The 20,310-nt window shown below is 32.1% G+C and overlaps 1 protein-coding gene across 7 annotated transcripts in view; it reads right to left on the bottom strand.

Moving 5' to 3' along the window:
• DGKB (diacylglycerol kinase beta) overlaps nucleotides 1-20,310 on the bottom strand; it is a 416,933-nt gene that overhangs the window by 133,599 nt on the left and 263,024 nt on the right. The window lies entirely within an intron of this gene.

Raw genomic sequence — 20,310 nt, 5'->3', positions numbered from 1 at the left:
AAGGAGGGAGTTTCTTCCCAGGACCAAGTTATGTGAGAGGGACTGTGGGAGAATCACTAAGATGAGTCTGAAAAACCTGCGAGCACAGATATTAGTTTACATCCTTACAAAGTAGAACTTCAAGAAGGCAGCAAGAACCAAATGAATAAATAGCCTCTTCTGAGGTAAATGAGGCCTCATATGGCTTCACAGTGGCTTAACATAGAGATGGTCTAGAAGGATCCAATGTACTCAAAAGTGGGACAGAAGGAGAAGGGGTCTAGGACCACTGTAGAGGATATTAAGGTGTCTAGGAACAGAACTTTGTTTATAAGACTATATAAGTAAAAAATACTGTAGCTGCAAATTTTTAGTCAAAAGAAGTAATGAAGTCTGGGAAGATGCACTAGGGTTAACAATCCCGCAAACACAAGACGCCTATGGAGATAATTGCTGCTGATCATCGGATGGATTGACAAAAGGTTTGGTAGAACTTTCATTGAAAGCTTCCTGATTTCAGTAATATTCTTGACTTCTTGCATCTAAGTCAGTCTACATACACCCAGAGCAATGGGTTGTGGGAAAAATGTTAGTGTGAGCTTCAGTATGGGCTAGCTCAAAGCTTTTTATTAGCCTACTATTTTCCTTCCTCAGCTCTTGGTTGAAGCTTAGATTGAGTGAACATTTTTAAGACATGAATGTAGCCCTTCCATCTTTATTATAATATATACGTATTTCCTTATGTTCCCTCAAATTCAGATTAAGTAATTTATCCTATGATTTCCTATCCTAATCTATGCCTGGACCCAAGAGAGTCCCAGAGACTCAAGAACGAAACCAAGATGCCCATGAAGCAGCCTCTAGAGCATAAGTCTACTTTGGGAACAGTTTATATTCACTGTACGTGTGTCAGCCAAGAAAAGGCAATGAAAAGTTAAGGCAAGTAATTATAGTTGTTAATTGATTCAGAATCATAACCCAGTGCAATGCAAAATTCTCAGATAGATCCTGTCTATCCATCTCTATCACCAAAACAAAAAACTATATATATAAAAAAATTAATTGTGGGCACTTGAATATAAACAGGGAAATGACTTAATTTTGGAATTATTGATAATATTCTTAAGTCTGATGATAGCATTATAATTGTATAGAAAATTTTCCTTAATCTTACAAAATGCCTGCTGAAATATTTACAGATTTAGTGTCATACTACCTATAATTTATTCTCAAAAGATTCAACTTCATAAAATATATGGTATGTGTATATTGTTGTAAATACACACACACACACACACACACACACACACACACACATATATGAACAATGGCAAGATAATAACAATTTTTTAATATAAGTTGGGGATTTACAGGATTCATGTAGTCCAGTGCCACAAAGAACAAAAACTATGCAAAGCTGGATAATAAAAATCCCATTTTAAAAGACACTGTGGGTTGAAATTGAACCCTGGCTGCCACTTGTGCAGAGAACTTCTAATTTGTGGATAGTCGTGTTAGCAGGCTTCTTCCTTCTTAGGGTAGTGGGGATATGGGTTATCTCCTGAGAGCAAATGAGTTTGGTAGAGAAAGTGATATGAAGAAAGTGAGGAAATGGTAAAGATTTTGTGAGTACTTCTTCGAGAATGGGAAAGCAGTTGACTAAAGGTAGTAACAGAATCAAGTAAAACTGAGAGCTCAGATGGGCTAGAAGTCATGAATATATAAAACAGAAAGCCACCAGCTCTGAGAATTTTCTCTAGCAACATCCAGATGTCTGAGAGATACACTACAAATTCACTCTAGGAACAAGAGTAATAAAACAAGTTTTATATGAGTTCACTTATAATCAAGATGTATAGACAAAGAGTGTATTAAATATCATGTCCATCAGTATCTTATCACTGAGTTATAATAAGAAAACTATGGTATCTAGTAAATGAAAAAAAAGCAACTTTTAGAAAATAAATTGAGATATTATATTACTTCATTTTTACTCTTATGTATATGATTTTTAAATATCAGGGAGGAGCAGAAGAAATGTTTTATTTTTTTAAATTATCATGAGTGTATAATTCTAAATGTAATATATTTTTAATCAGAATTAATACAGGAACTGTATATTTGTATTTAATCAAATGTGAGGTGTGACTACAGAGGAATGTGATTGATTTTATTTAATCAGAATAATTTTAATATTAAATGGAATACACAGTACAGATAATTAGTTTAAAAGATGCATATGCCTTCAGGGCACTTATTAAGTTCAACCTAGTATCAAAGAATTTTTAAAAATCCTATTATTCTAAAGTATTGAGATATCTCTTGTCTTCATATTTTCTAACATGTAATCATTTTAAATTGACAATTTAATCCAAATTGTCATAGGACAAAGAAAAATCTTTGGTGGAGAGATTATTAGAGCTTCTACTTAGTTAAAAATATAATAAGAGAATAGTACTCACATTAAAAGGGTCATCAGTTATTTTAAGAACGAAGTAAAATTAACAGAATTATACCTTATACCTACATAAGAATGTTCGTATTTTTGAAAAATTGCTTTCATATTGATTGTTTCATTAAATCCTACCACTAAACCAAGATTATATACTCCATTTTTCAGATTGGGAAAGTAAAAATCAGAAAGATTAGCTGACTAAACTAAGAAAATAAAGTTAACGACAGAATCCATACACAGTCTTTTTTTTTTTTTTTTGTCCCAGGCTTTATTTATTCAAATAGCAGGTTCAACAATACTTTTTTTTTTTTTTTCCAGCCAGGTCTCTACTTTTTAAGTGATTTTGAAATCAAATTATTTTAAAATGTGGTTGAACACAGCAAAGTATTTTGTAACTACAGTGTATATTCTGTTCTGCCTGAAAGAACTGGCTTGGATATCAATGTGGGTTCATTTAACATAATAACTTCCAGTGCAGTGGTAAATTAAACAGTCCAAATAAAACCATTTTCAATAGCTGTTTTCCTTACAGACAATTGGACATTTCTGGTATCAAAAGAGAAATGAGAGACAGAGAAAGGCAGGTTTAGTAAAAGAACAATTGTCTGCCGAAAATGGTACAGTGCCTCATCCTAAGAGGAGAAGCTTGCCTAACCATTTTGTATCCTCACAGAGGATACAAAATGCATCCAGGGCAACTCTAAGATATAGAAACGAAACATATGTTTCCTTTCCATGAATTTTACTTTCACATTTCAGCTTCAATTTGTTTAACCCTTTATGATTTTGCAGGTCCTTAAGTATGTACACTCACACATACGAATACAATACAAATTTCCATAAGGAAGCGAGATTGAAATAATTTTAATACTGCTGCTGCTTTATTAACATCTTTAATCAAAGATTAATTCAATGTAAGACAAATAGGTCAAATAGAAGAATTACAAATTGGTTTCTTTTCCAGTGGCACTTTGACATATCTAATGAAAACATATCAATATATTTTAGAATATACCCATATTATAAACTTATCCCTTGCCTAACCATTCTCACTTCAGCCAAATTTTTAAGCTTGCACCAGCATAAATTTAATGGTAATAAGTATTTTTAACTGAGATGATTTCACTACCTTTATAATTATAATGCTCAAAAAATATCCTATTTTTCCTCTTAAAAATGTAACCATTTATGCGTATTTGCAGAGTTTTGGTGAGGAGATAATTAAAGAGAAGGGAGTATGAGGCTCCATCCTTGAAAGCTCCATCCATGTGTGTGCATTTCTGTGATCAGAAAGGAAACACACTGAACCTTCAGGGAAAGGGCACCTAGTACAATGGATAGTTGGAAACATAAGGGGCACCAAATGTTTTCCTTGAAAATGTTAAAAATGTTTCTTTATGGATATATCCAAATTATTTCCAACATAGATTTCAACATATAAAAACAATTAGCGAGAACAACCAAAACTTTATCTAATACGATTATTTTTGTCCTGCCTACATGATTAGCTAATGAAATGAAATCATTAGAAATGTTATCCTACTTGGGTACATCTCATAAAATCATCAGAAGTCAATATGGCTGAAGAAAGTTACTTCAATTTTTGTTTAGCTCTGCTCCACAGTAAGAATATTTTTATATTTAAATGCTTATAAAATAATTTCAGAGAACACTGTACCTGTGTGTCCCACTCTCTAATATAGTCCATAATTCTCTCTCTTCATTTCTATTCTAATCTTCTTTATTGGTTTTTCTCTACATTTCTTTTTGAAATGCTAGTCTAGATCCCCTAAATTTATTTCATGTCTCACCAATTGCTAAGGACTGCACCACAAACATTAAAACTAGGTTTAGAACATGAGCTCTGCGGTAAGGCAGATATTGCTTCTGATAATTGCATGTTGTACAACTTCAGGTAAATTTCTTAATCTCTCTAAGTGTCACGTTTCTCAAATGTACAGTGGGCATTATAACTATTCTCAAAAAATGGTAACTTTTGGGTGGCTGGATGGCTCAGTTGGTTAGAGTGCAACCTCTGAAAAACAAGGTTGCCGGTTCAATTCCCGCATGGGATGGTGGGATGCGCCCCCTGCAACTAAAGATTGAAAATGATGTCTGAACTTGGAGCTGGGCTACGCCCTCCACAGCTGGATTGAAGGACAATGACTTAACTTAGAGCTGATGGGCCCTGGAAAAACACACTGTTCCCCAATACTCCCCAATAAAATCCTTTGAAAAAAAAAGGTAACTTCTATTTACCTTAGAACCCACATGATTCCCTTAGATACCACTGCCTGCTTGTACCTCAGCAAGAAAGAACAGATTGTGCTTCATCTGAAAATATTTTTTAGTTGCTGATAAGTAGATGGCAATCAACAGTTTAATTTACGTTTTTAATGAAATATCTATGTTAGGGCTATTAGAATAGAGAGAAAGAAGGAAAGATACAGGAGGGAAAGAGTAGAGAGCAAGTGGAGAAAAAGGGAGAGAGGAGAGGCTTAGAAGAATAGTAGTGAAAATCCTCCCTGCTATTCTCCTCAATCCTAAAGAGTGTCCTTTCCAAAATCTAAACAAAGAAAACAATGAAATTGAGAAAGGGAAGGATGGGAGAGCATAACCTTAGTTTTTTGTTTGGAGTATTGCAAAATTCTTAAACATAAGATTCAACCATCTCCAACGCATGTCAAAATGAAACATACATGTGTTATTATTTATTTCTTTATATTATTCTTTAGCACTCTGACTTTATATAGGTAATTAATATTAATAGATATTAATTTATGAGTACATATATGTATGTATGATTGTATTTGTGAATGTTTGGGACCAAAGTCTGATCTGAGTGCAGTTGGTGGTTTGAAGTAAAAACAAAGCAAAACAAAATGAAACAAAAGAAAAACCCTGGAGAATCGAACCTAATATAATAGGTTAATACCTACTGAATTTCATATTCATAAAATTAATCAATAATGCTTCCTGTTATGGCTATTCTTTCCCTCAACAAGTGCATGAACCCATTCTAGAAATGTATCATTGTATCATTAGTGTAATGCTGCTTTCCAAAATATGGAAAAATCACTGTACATAATAAAATAATATTGATAATAATATTTAGAATTAAAGCATTAGGCTGCTAAGTTTTCCTTTTCAACAATCTTGGTGAAGACCTTGAATTAAAAAACAAATAAGTTATAATGAAATTTGTTCTCATCCTTTGCCCCTCTAAGTATCCACTGATCTTACACCAAAGCATTTTCTAACCAGGTTAAAGTCCAATTCTGTACTTACATTAGGCAAAGATTCAATTGAGTTAAAATTTTACACTAACTGCCAGTCAACCTTATCATGATCTTTCATTATGTGCATGTAATTAATTGGGTCCAATGAACAATATCAGTACTGTGTTATAGAATCTTTTCCCCCGACCATATAATTAGAATATAATTACCCACAGGATATCAGAATGATGCAAAACCTTTCCTCTAAATGTGCCCTCATTAGGAAACAAGTCTCAATGTACATTTATTCAATCAGTGTGAATTAATTAAAATGTTACTGGAATAAAAGAGGGCAACAATAAAGAGTATCTGACATCTATTAAGAGACCATCACTTGTGATCTGCATGCACAGTTTATGTTTAAATCCATTTAACTCAAGTAGGAACTTTGCCATGCAAAGTTATATACATCCTGTATACTAAAATATCTGCGTAAACGAATTATCGTGCATCATTGTTTTTGAAAAGAGTATAGTACGCAATGCATGCAAAATCTTAAAGAATCTGCATAGGACTTCAGAGGCTCCGTTATTTCCTGATGAATCCAAAAAGATGTTATTATCACATAGTGGTGGCAAGAAATCATTTTTAATTTGAAGTATCCAGAGAATTAGTTGTTCATCCCACACCTTTCTATTACAAATCTGACATGTGCATTCTGATATGGCTTAGGAAATATTGGTTGGGCAAGCCTAGATTTACCAAAGCACTATTTTTAATAATAATAAAAAAACAGCCTGAAGTATTTAAGCTAGATCTAGTTATTTCAATAGCATAGTTTCTTTAAGCAGAACATTTATGTGTGCCTAATAATATATTATTTTTAACAGGACGCATAATACATGCCACATATTCAGATTATGTAAAACATGGAAAATAATAGTAAATGCATAAAGAAGCTGAGGGACATGTGATGCATCTCCCACAAGAAGCTGCGGTTTCATGTAAAACCATTCTTCCTAAAAGCTGTTTATGTTGTTTTCTCTAGTACCTGGAATATTGTCATGTGCAATAAAATTTTATTAAATAAGAGAATAAATAAATAAATAAATAAATAATCTGAATACAGAGGAATGTTCAGCATTATTCAACAACATCATAAGTAGTAATAATTTTTTTAAAGCTGTATGTGATATTTAATATATTCAGAAAAATTTAAGCTTTCTATGTTATAATTCCTTAGAAATTTTTAGATTTAGGTAGGTTTTATAAAACTTAGTTCTGGTAATCAAAATTTGGTATTCATTTTTACAAACAGACATGCATCACTTTATAATGGAAATTCCAAATGAGCACTAAGATAAATTAGGTCATCTAGAAATTGTGACTTTTTATATGCTCTTTAGGAGCAAATCTAATTAGTTTCAAAATTGTTGCTTTTTTAAAAAGAAAAGAAATTGTTACACCGCAATATTATACATTTTTTAAATGTTCTAAATGCATGTTCTATTTACCAATGGTGTATGTTTCATTCAGACTTTATACTGGTCATGGTAAAGATCAAAGAATGAAAGTAATAATGGACTAGTCTTGCTAAACAAGAAGGGAGATTGCTTCACACAGGTTTGCTTTATTTTTAACATAAAAGTTTCTGCAGAATTTCAGTAACAAAGACATGGAGCTATGGTTGCCTGATGAAAATGCTGCATTAACTAAAACTCTACATTAACTAAGGGCAATCACCACACACACACACACACACACACACACACACACACACACACACAAATCCTACTAATAGAATATGAACAATTTTAAAGTTCCATTTAGTAGTAAACATCAATTTCCACTTTCTGAACTACACTAAGAGTGAATATATTTTACATGGATGACTGTATTGTTTAAACTATATTTTTAGAAAGTCAGATTTAAGTATGATTTAATACCTAGAGGAAAGTGTTTGATTCGCCTCAGAATTCTGAAATATTCCCTTTAAGCTCTCTACCTGCAATATTGCTTTATTTTAAATATTAGGCATTTCACAGTACCATCTATTGGATATTTTATATAACTACAACAACATAATCACTAGTTTTTCAAAATTTAATAATAACCACAAAATATTTCAAGAGCCACTCCAGAAACTAAACACAATGCTAATTTGAAATCCATTAATATTACCTCACTATCACATACTTCGAACTCAATTTTATTAGCTTATAACAATAAAACTCAATTATCATATGTTATCAATAAAGAAAATAAGCCTCTCTTTCACTTATTCATTGAATTATAATTTTTATTGGATATTTATGCTATGCTTTGATGTATTTTTCCTTAACTCAGGAAAAAGAATGATGACTGATGGGAGTAAAAAGAGCTGACTATTACATTCACTCAGTAAATATTTGCTAATCATCTACTACACATCAAATTGAACTAGGTACCAGAGATAAAGAGATTAAACCCTTTTAGTGTGGTGGTGTTCTTCAATGAGCACAGAGAACAGTTTCACAAGAAACAATTTAAGTTCAGTTCCTAGTATGCATGTTGGCTTTGAGGAGTCTGGGACATCGAAGAGGAAATGTACAATTCGAAGCTGACTGTTTGGATTTAGAGGGGTAAGGGAGAACGGAATTACCCAGACATTCTAAAAAATGGAAGTGGTAGTCATAGCACTGGATTAGATCCTTTATGTAGAGGATTACAACATGAGCATATAATTAAAAATGAAAGTCCACACATAAGTATTTTCGAATAAAAGGAGGATTAGGAATTTAGTGATAACAATAAAGTATGACTAGAGAGGGAGAAGAAAAGCTAGTAGAAATGTGTTAGAGGAGTGTTACAGAATATGAGAACAAAGCATTTCAAATACTGTCAAATATTGCAGGGGATTCCAAAAAGATCCTTCTTGAGAAGGGTGTCTAGTAATCCTGTTGGTAGGCCAAGACAGATCCTTTATTACCTGACCAGAGCACCTATTCCTAACTGCTATGAGTGCTGACTCCCAAGATCTCCCAGCTGTCCCATTTTCTGAAGAATTATCCATTGCTCACAGAAGCAGGATCTCCTGAGAGCACCTTCTATCTGAAGGAGGTCATAGCTAATGGATGATTGATTTGGGTTAGAAAAAAGCCACCCCTTTGGCCTTTGCCTTAAGATATGGGTTAAGAAAAGCCCGCCTTTTTGCCCTAAGTTAAGAATAATCGTATGGTGTGATTTCTGTCCCAGATTCCCCAATGTCCAAAGTTTAAACTCTCCCTATGACCACTTTCTTGCTCAAAATATACACCTTCCCTCTCCTGTTTCCTGCCTCCCTTAAAGATTTTATTATTAATCACACACAGCTAAATCCCTGATTCATCCTCTACTCCTTGGAAAAAACAACCAAAAAGAGTAGCACTGGATTTAGGATTGAGGGCAAGAGCAGTTTTAGACCACTTTAATGTCAGAAATTAGAACAATGTGTGTTGAGGAGGAAGGAGAAGGGAAATTTGACACAGTGAGTGTATCTTCACACCTGCACATACTTGTCACTACATTAAGAGGCAGACAGAGATCACATCCATATACAAACATAAAACAATAACATTGCACAGGACAAAGAATAGCTCTTTCTCTGGTACAGGTTCTATGATAGACACACAGCTAAGGGTAAAAATACAGAAGTTTGAGTCCTGGACCCAAATCTTATTGCTGTTGAGTGCTACCTATCATAAGCATGTTGGATTACACCTTATATGAATTTATTTTTCAATTATAAGTTAGCAAATCAATAGTATATTACATATTATTACAGGTTGTGACAAATGCTATAAAAAAAGAAAAGTGTAGAGTTTAAGAGAGAAGGGCAGATAATGCAAGAATGAAAGAAATTGGAGGAATACAGTCATGGATGATTCAAGGATCTTGGAGAAATAGCATCCACATTAAATTATTTGTGGTTGGGATGAAATAAGAGTAATACGGAACAGAAAAGTAGGTGGCCCGCTGTATTCCTCCAGGATTTGAGTTTCTTTGGGGAAATGAGGCCAAATTGGTCAACCACCCGTGAGTATTAGCAGCAGAATTTGAAATGATGGGTTTTTATCATTCAGACTGGATAGCAAGGAGTGGGCATGGAGGTTTCAATAGAAATAAACTATCCTTATTCTGTATAAGGGGAAACATAGGTTTAACTAAGAAACAAAATCAGGAGTGAATCAAAAATCATTGCACATATGCATGAAATTGATGTACAGTCAGAGCCTCATTTTATTGCACTTTGCTTTATGTTGTGTTTTTACAAATGGAAGGCAAGACCTTCCACCAGCAAAGATAACGACTTGCTTTATTGACACTCGTTTTATTATGGTAATATGGAACTGAGACCACAATATCTCTGAGGCATGCCCGTAACTCTCTTTATTGCAGTGGTCTGGAACTGAACCAGCGATATATCTGAGGTATGACTGTATGGACAAAAAGTTATATGTGAATCAATTCTTGCTTTGGTTTCAAGTGAAAGTTGATAGATAAGTTATATTTAATGGCCAAACAGAGGAAAGGACATACATAAATACTTTATGATCACCACCATTTCATCTGGAATCCTAAAACCACAGAATACCTTTGCAAGGTGAAATTTATTCTTAAATGTCTAATGGTAAAGGGATTCTGATTTTTACTGTTCTCACAATTTAAAAGTTAGAAGATGGGAATGATATAAAGCATTTATTTCTACTTTAATGCAATTAGAGCTGAATATTGCCCTGCCCTAACCTCGGTCTTTCTACAGAGAGAACAAGAGGAAATACCAACACAGAGGTTCACATATTTGAGAGATTTTATGCCACAGTTTGTGACCGTTTAGTGTAACCAATGTTTAATGAGAATAGCTAGTTTCTCACATTCTTGTCAACACTATTATCATTTTTAAAATATTTGCCAAAATGGATAGAAAAAGTATATCACTTTCTTTTAATTTCCATTTCTTGATTATTTATAAGGTTTAAATTATTATTATTTAGTTACTTGCATTAATTTTACAAAACAGAGCTTTTTTATTATACTGCCTCTGTTTACCATGATTTGTTAAGTTTTGGTCTTTACCATTTTTTTAAATTTATTGGGGTGACAATTGTTAGTAAAATTACATAGATTTCAGGTGTACAATTCTGTATTACATCATCTATAAATCCCATTGTGTATTCACCACCAGAGTCAGTTCTGCTTCCATCACCATATATTTGATCCCCCTACCCTCATCTCCCTCACCCCACCACCTTTACTCTCTGGTAACCACTAAACTATTGTCTGTGTCTATGAGTTTTTGTTTCTCATTTGTTTGTCTTGTTCTTTTGTTGTTTTTAGTTTATATACCACATATCAGTGAAATCATATGGTTCTCTCCTTTTTATGTCTGACTTATTTCACTTAGCATTATACTCTCAAGATCCATCCATGTTGTCACAAATGTTCCTGTATCATCTTTTCTTACTGCCGAATAGTATTCCATTGTGTATGTATACCACAACTTCTTTATCCATTCATCTATTGAAGGATATTTTGGTTGTTTCCATGTCTTGGTCACCGTAAACAAGGCTGAAATGAACACTGGAGCACAAGTGTCTTTATGTATAAATGTTTTCAGATTTTTTGGGTAGATACTTAGGAGAGGGATTGCTGGGTCATATGGTAATTCTATTTGTAATTTGTTGAGGAACCTCCACACTGCCTTCCATAATGGCTGCACCAGTCTGCATTCCCACCAACAGTGATGAGGGTTCCTTTTTCTCCACAGCCTCTCCAACACTTGTGACTATTTGTCTTGTTGATGACAGCCATTCTGACTGGGGTGAGGTGATATCTCATTGTGGTTTTTATTTGCATTTCTCTGATGATTAGTGATGTTGAGCATTTTTTCATATGTCTATTTGCCATTTGTATGTCCTCTTTGGAGAAATGTCTCTTCAGGTCGTCTGCCGATTTTTCAGTTGGGTTGTTTGTTTTTTTGTTGTTGAGTTTCATGAGTTCCTTGTATATTTTGGATATTAGCCCCTTATCGGAGGCACTGTTTGCAAAAATCTTCTCCCATTCAGTTGGTTGCCTCTTTATTTTGTCGATGGTTTCTTTTGCTGTGCAGAAGCTTTTAAGTTTGATTTAGTCTCATTCGTTTATTTTAGTTTTTACTTCCCTTGCCTTTGGAGTCAAATTCATAAAATGCTCTTTGAACCCAAGGTCCATACGTTTAGTACCTATGTTTTCTTCTATGCAGTTTATTGTGTCAGGTCTTATGCTTAGGTCTTTGATCCATTTTGATTAATTTTGGTACGTGGTGACAGAGAGCAGTCCAGTTTCATTCTTTTGCATGTGGCTATCCAATTCTCCCAGCACCATTTATTGAAGAGGCTGTCTTTTTTGTCCATTGTATGTTTTTTGCTTCTTTGTCAAAAATTATCTGTCCATATTTATGTGGTTTTATTTCTGGGTTCTCAATTCTATTCCATTGGTCTATGTATCTGTTTTTCTGCCAATACCATGCTGTTTTGATTATTTTAGCCCTGTAGTACAAGCTAAAGTCAGGGAGTGTGATACCTCCAGCATTGTTCTTTTTTCTTAAGATTGCTTTTGCTATTCGGAGTCTTTTGTGGTTCCAAACAAATCTGATGATTTTTTGTTCTATTTCTTTAGAAAATGACATTGGGATTTTGATGGGGATCTCATTAAATCTGTATATTGCTTTGGGTAATACGGCTATTTTAACTATGTTAATTCTTCTAATCCATGAGCACGGAATGTCTTTCCATTTCTTTGTGTCTCTTCTTCAAATTCTTTTAAAAATTTCTTATAGTTTTCAGTGTTTAGGTCTTTCACATCCTTGGTTAAGTTTATTCCTGGGTAGTAAGGGTCTTTTCCATATTTTAAAGAAAATAAAACTTTGATTGGTCAATTCTCTTAACATTTTTCTTTTTCATCTTTTCATTTTAAGGAAAAGGCAAAAAGTCACTGTACAGGCAAAAATTAAATCTTGTATCCATGTGTGATTTATTTTGGAATAGGTATAGAGTAGAATATATCTTAATTTAGTTTCTCAGACGTGTATACATTAATCTCAGCACCACTAATCCCCACCATCCCCTGCCAGATTTGATATGGACCTGCATCATATGTTAACTACATTATGGAATACATATAGTTCAATATGCTTTAGACTTTCTACCAGTTCTTCATATCTTCTAGAGCCACTATTATATTCTTTTGATTGCTGCAATGTTAATAAACATTCTTACGATTTGTTAAATCAGGTCTTTCCTTATTTCTCCTCTATCTCCGAATTTATAATGCGTTTATGTAATGTTTATTCTTCCAGGCACACTTTGGAATTATTTTGTCATGCAAAAAAATATTGCATGGAAATTGCATTAAGTGAATGAGTGAATTTGAAGAAATGTATGTTCTTTTTAGTTCAATTTGATTTCCTTTAGTATATGGTAATTAGGCTTAAGAGAATTAGTTTTAATTTTTTGTTTAGAGATAGTATGATCTCTTTCCACCGTGTTGCAGTTCTCTTTGCACTATAGATTTTCTCAATCCTCTCCTCCAATTATTGATTCAGGTTGTCCTGAATGTTGATTTTCCTTATGCCGATATTCATATATTTTAGTTTCTGATAAGGCGTTATATTCTTTTCTCTACCTCTTTTATTAACCTTCTAGTTATCCCTTTCAAATCAGTATATTGTAAAATAGATATTTTCTTTAGTATTCTTGATCATGTAAAACAATTGCTATTAACATTTTCCTCTGATGATGAAATAAATCTTCATGCATGACATACACCTAACTTTTAACTGTTATACCTGTTCCTTTGTCTTCATGTTGTAGAATTATCACTATTTTATTTTGGCAACAGGTAGACTTATTTATATGAAAATGCACTTTGGCCATAAGCCATCAGTTTGTATTAACAAATGTTATAAAAAAGTACAACCAAAGATAACAAACACTATTACATAGGTTATAGCAATATTGTTGAGGTATAGTCCCCTACCAACACAATTTCAAATGGAAGAAATTAATCTCAGTTCTCAGTAACAACAGTAAGAAGGGAAAGTGTTATCTCTATATGAATAGTTTGTTTTTATGCTGTGAATACTGTCAGAGCTTTATTTTCCCCTTTTTCCTAAGGCTATTAAGAAACTCGGACAAATTTGCAAACTACCTCTAATTTCAGAATCAATGTTTTAGGATATTGGAACATGTATTTCTAAGTCTAACAATGTTGGCACAACCTTATGGTTTCATATTGCTGTTTACTGCATATTTACATAAGCTGCCTTGAACATTGTTGGTAACATATTGTAGAATAACTCAATAATTGCATATCTTCACTTTTAAATCAGACACATGAATAATATTCTTTGTTTTGTTTGAACCTATTTCATAGATCATAAATTTTGGATATTTTTGATCCTTCTTTAGATAATGCTCATTTCTGGGTAAACATTTTAGATTTCCATAAGATTTTCAACTAATTGAACTTTCAATTATGTCATATCAGCCTTTTGTTTTTGCTATTCTATAAATTATGACAAAACCAACAGAGTACAAGTTTGTTTCTTTAAAAAATGTATATGACTTACTCAAGATACAGCTATATCTTAGGCATAAAATATAATAGAAATTTGCAGAAATATTTTTGCAGCCCTATTATAAAATAAACTAAAAACAATATTTTAAAAGTCTTAAAAATAGAAGTCTAACATATTCCTTTAGGTAGAAACAAATATAATTAGCCATACTATATGAACTTTTCCCCTCTAGATTAGATCCTGTTTATAGGAATACATACTCTACGTAATAAAGCCTAGGTTAACATAAAAATGGGTTCTTCAGGAATCAATAACACCAATCTAACTAAGAAAATGTAACAGATAAATGGTTCTTCTTATAACTGTGGGATAGAAGCATCACTTAGTGACGTTGGGTTCTTCTCCCATTTCTTATACTCTGCCCCTTTAGATTATATGTACATAAAGACTGTCACCAACCAAAATAGATGTAAACATGTTTTAAAAGCATTATAGCTTTCTAGTACAAAATGTGTTCCTCATTGGGATTTAAATCAGAAAACCATTGGTAAATAAAAAAATAGGGACATACAGAAATTAATTCTACACATTAAAAAAAAATAGAAAGCAACTATCCTTATGAATAATATCATGAAATTGAGTCTGAGTTAGATTTTCAAAATATGAAAAAATGAGATTCCTTTTTGCCTATCATTACTGTGATGACAATAATGAATTGATATATAATGAATATTAATTAAATGACTATTAAGTAATGACATTGATGAAACATTTATTGAGCACTGACAATGTGCTTTGTCCCACTCTTTAGACAAAAAAGAAAATCGCATAGGCACAAACCCATGGTACATTACATAAAGAATTTCAAGAAAATATATGACTTTACTAACTATAGTTAAAGGTTAAAGAGGTAAATGGAAAAGAAGAGTGAAGTAGCTGAAATGATGTTAAAAACTGAAGCTCAACGCAGCAAGTCACATCCTTAACCAACTGTTCACACCTTTTCTCCAGACTCTACATTTCTGGGAGCTGTGTAACTAGCATAGTAAATAAGGTTACAGAGACTTCAAAATCCAAATTTCAGAATCACAGAGAATTCAAAATCTCCCTTCCTCCTTTAATTGGATGATGTTTTGTATTGAAGTTGTCATTAACTGTTGCTGTTTTGAGATAGATGACAGATGGAAGAGAAAGAACCCATGATATTTGGACATTATGCTTCCACTCCCTAACAGACCTTCTGACATTGTTGAAGAATAGTGACTTGGTTAAGCACATGTTCTAAGGAAAGATTTAACATAATCTATGCTATTTAAGACTTAATCACCATATGTACAAGGCATACTTTGGTAGAATTCTTATCATTGTGGAAGTGTAACCAAGATCGGAAGAAGACAATTTCATATAGAAGTATGGTTCTCTGAGAGTGTTATACATAAAGATAGGTAGATCGCTATTTCAGCAACACTGCAACGAGGCCAAGTATGTATGCAAAGTTACGATGAAGAAGAGAGGAAAAATCGGAACCATTTGAATCAAATCTAAAAAGTATGTTTAAAATTTATATTTTCCAAAATCTTTTGTTTTTCTCTGAGTTAACATTCTTTATTATTTATCTTATTGGCATTCTTAAGATTTAAAGTAATATAAGACGTTATTACAAGAGATAAGTATTCCAGGAAGCACATACCAAAAATGGTCTAAAAGGGCACCATACTGCACATATTCTTTGTTTTACATTGTTATCACTTCCTGTCAATAAGAACTACTTTTACTGTATATTCTGAGATTACTTATATTTTTAAAAAAGATAATCAGCTAATTTTAAATGTTTAAATAATTAATATTTTATTCTAAAACTAACTTTTGGTTTTAGAAAACAATCCAATAATTATGTTCCTAATTTTAAAATGTGTTTATAGTACAAAAATGACTAAACTGTGACATCTGACTCATCTGCAGAACAAAAATAATACAGTACAGAAAAAAATTCAATATTGATTAGAGAGTAATCAGGAGAAGCCACTCTTCATAAAGATGTTCACTAAGATATTATTTATAACAAAATAAGGAATTGGAAACATGCTTGATATAAATACTGTTTTAACTACACTATGATATCTTCACTTAATGATATGATGCAGCCATTAATAGTAATGTTCCATAGTATATGAATATAAACATTTAATTATATTAGTTTAAGTGTAAAAATAGGATTCGTATAATATATTGTTTAATTACAAAAATGGACATCTAAAAATCAAGAGAAAAATTTTAATAGTAGTTCTATTTATATACTAATGGTTCTTCTGATATAATTGATTACAGATTTTTAATTTTTTCTCATTTTTACATTGTATTTACAATTTTCATTTAATATATACACAGTTCTTTTATAATAAAAGGTTAAATTTTACTTTTTAAATTCCAACATTATATTTATAATAACAGTATTATCAGATGACACCAACTGAATAATTACTATTTACCAGGCATAGTTTTAAGCAATATTCATCAATTAATTTATCTAATTCCACTTATGTGTGGAATAAAGAGGTACAAAATATTAATAATTTGCTTCATGTCACAAAACTAGTGAAAAAACAAGATTAAAATGCAGAGAGTATACTGCCAAACAGTATTCTAACACAGTGAACCAATTTACTCTCCCACTTGCAGTGCATGAACAATCCAATTGTTTCACATTCTTTCCTAAAATTAGGATTTTCAGTTTTCTTAATCATTCTGATAGGTGTATAATGTTACCTATTAAGATTTAAATATGCATTTCCTGATGAATAATGATCATGAATACATATTTATATTTTCATACTTATAGATGACATGTATATACTAGCATACATTTTGTTGTTGTTCAAATGATTGTTTAGGTCTTTTGCCTTTTTGAATTAGATTGTTTGATTTACATAAATTATTTTTATAGTCTGGATCCAAGTCATTTGTAACCATTCTGTAACCATTTGAAGAAAACAACTTGCCCACAGATCCACAGTTCGTATTAGAAACTTAAGTTTCTAGCCTTTTATCCTTTCTGGTTATCACTATCCCATGCTTATTTTCTTGCTTCCTTTCTTCTCATTTGATCTTCCATAACTCATCTCAGTTCTAAAACTTTTTACTGAGCTCTCTGGAACTTTTGCTTAAAATAAATAAGTTATAATTTTCCTTTCTAAGTCACTGCCATTTTCCCTATAACACTTCTGAAAAAAGGTCTCTCATTCTCTCAACCATTACTAGTTGTGTAGTTTTATGAAAATCGTTTGGCTTTACATCAAAATCATTATTCCTCCAGCCCCAAAGTAGAATCTCATCATTTGAGGCTCATGGAATCTAATAGGTCCATTGTCTACCTTTCTTCATTACTGTCATATAGCAATCACTTCATCACGACCCTGCAAATTTCCTGGATGGTTTTAAGGACAATGTACAATAAACTATCTCCAAAGTTCCTTCACCTCCTAATATCTGGACACACCCATTGAGCTACTCAGATCCATGACTGCATATTGGAGTTTACCATCCTCTGAAACTAGCCTACAATAAAATCAAACTCTCATATTCCACTCTCTGCTGCAATCTTCTGTCCTGATTCCCTCATTTTCTTACTCAGTGATTTTTATTATTATTGACACAACACTCCCATAATTCTACTCTCATATATCCTCTGCTCCCAGCTTAAAATTTATTTTAAATCACATTGCTAGCAGACTTATCTTTCTAAAACACAAACCTGATCATGTAGTTGCCTATTTATTCTAGATACGCCCAATTCCCTCATAAGATACATCAAACTTTTCATTATCTCAGGCCTTGTCTTGTCATCTTTCTAAGCCTCACCTTTACTCATAACTCTTAATAAACATTTTGCAATTTCAAGATCTTCACCTACGTTTTTGTTGATGAAAATATGTATATGGAGCTCACTTTATATTTGACAGCTAAATCCCTATTTATTCTTCAAAGATTTAGCTCAGGCATCATATCTTCAAGAAAGTTTTCATTTACTCTTTGAATTGTCCTCAGGATGAATGAAGCTTTTCTCCTTTAGAGCCCTTGTAAGTTAATATTTATCACACCATAATGTGTAATCTGCTAGTCTGTCTTCACCAATAGAATCTAATTTACAAGAAATAACAGAACTGTTTAATTTGAATTTTTAGCTCCAATGACTTTAAGAAAAAGACAATAAAAATAAGGAAGAAGATGAAAAACCAAAAAGAATCTAGCACTACAAATATTGCATATAAAATAATGTACATTGATTATCAGTAATGATCTTTAAAATACTTTAGAGATATAACATAAGTTAGTATATAAACAGTTGATACTTATTTGTAATATAAACTCAAGTTTAAAGTAATCAACATGATGTCATGCCTCTATTTTAATTTATAAGCTTTACTAAGATATATTGTTATAAAAAATGACTAAATAATTACTTCCTTATTTAGAGAATAAAAACTTAGCTTTTAAATCGTAATATCCAAAACTCATTTTACATATAGAGAAACTAAATCAATCATGGAGCTAAATATAATGAAAATGATTTTTATGATAATCTACTTCATTTTACTGTTCAAACATAAAGTTCAAAATGCTACTCCTCATGAAACATTCAAGTCTTCTTTTGTTCATAGTAGCAGAAGGAATTGAAGAAAAATGTGCTCTAAACTGAAGAATCATTATAAAAACATGTGGATTCCTAGAAATCCACTTTGATCATAAAAAATAATAATAAAAAAACTTGGAAAGCATGTAAGACTATACCATAGTTCTATAGAAGCCAATCAAATTTAAAGCTTCCTCTGTGTAATTACTCTAAGAATCAAAGGCACTTTATCGAGCCTATACCATTAATTTCTGTGACATAACAAATTTATATACTATCAAAAACAATTTTAAAAGTACCATTATAGTGAAGGGAATTTTATGGATAGGATAGTAATAAAGTTGTAGATTAGCATATAGAAGTAAGTAATATATATACTAACATCAGAGTCAAATGTGGCATATATTTAACTCTATGCTTTCTAAGTATAGAAGATAAAACATGACAGTAATAAGACTCATAGGATCCAAAAGATAACAAACTATGATAAAACAAGCTGATAGGGATTTCTGTTATTAATAGTAATGAAAGTATCTCCAACATCATATCTTTCTTTCTTAAAATAGGAGGCTTCATGTGATTTTTAAAAATGTCCTTCAATGCAGGTAAATGACATAAATGGTGAGAACAAATTTAATTAAAGCAAATGTGTAAGGGACTAAAACAACTTGGACAAAATCTGTCTTGGGTTAGGGGTAGACTTTAGAACATAAGATAGTGAGTGGACTACATTCTCATCAAGCAGTGCTCCACGTGAAATGATTACAGATTTGCTGTTGTTTTTGTTTTGTTTTGTTTTATTTGCATTGTCAATTGTCACTGTGATTGAGATTGGACAGCAGAGATTCCTGGGTGTGATCTAAAACAAGAACCAAGAATTCATTTTTTTAATGAAGTCCATCTGTTTTGACAATCAGTTGGGAAGGGTTAATGGCCTTTATAGAAATTAAGCTGTCTACCGAGAACTTACTGAACACATTGGATTTACTTTGTATTTGTTTGGAGATGGGATGAGGGAAAACCTTTAAGAAATCTACTTTTGTAAACAGTTCTAAATTTGCTTCAATGTGGCAGTAAATGGACTGTGGTTGTAATAATTTTTGCTGGAAAACTTTTCAAAGAAAGCATTATAAGTACCTACACACATAAAAATGCCATGAAAAATCTTGATAAAATTCCTACACTACATAAATTTTAAGCAATGTAGTTTTTTTTTTTTTTTTATAGTATCCTCAAAATATGGTAGATGTCAATTGCAACCACAGAAAACAGTGTTATATCTGATGTATGGAATAACTGATGATTACATTTTGATTTTAATTTCAAAGTAGTTTGTTTTAATTCATTTTTATGGCAACAGGCACTATCGAGAGAAATTGTCTGTGGAAGCCATTTGTAGTGCATGCTTATAAAAGCATGTCATCAATGAAAAAAACATGCTGACCTTAATAAT

This window comes from Rhinolophus hipposideros (genome assembly GCF_964194185.1).
Source record: "Rhinolophus hipposideros genome assembly, chromosome: 18".
Lineage (NCBI taxonomy): Eukaryota > Metazoa > Chordata > Mammalia > Chiroptera > Rhinolophidae > Rhinolophus > Rhinolophus hipposideros.
Note: the sequence above shows the minus strand (reverse complement) of the source record. Positions and strands in the feature narration are given on the sequence as shown.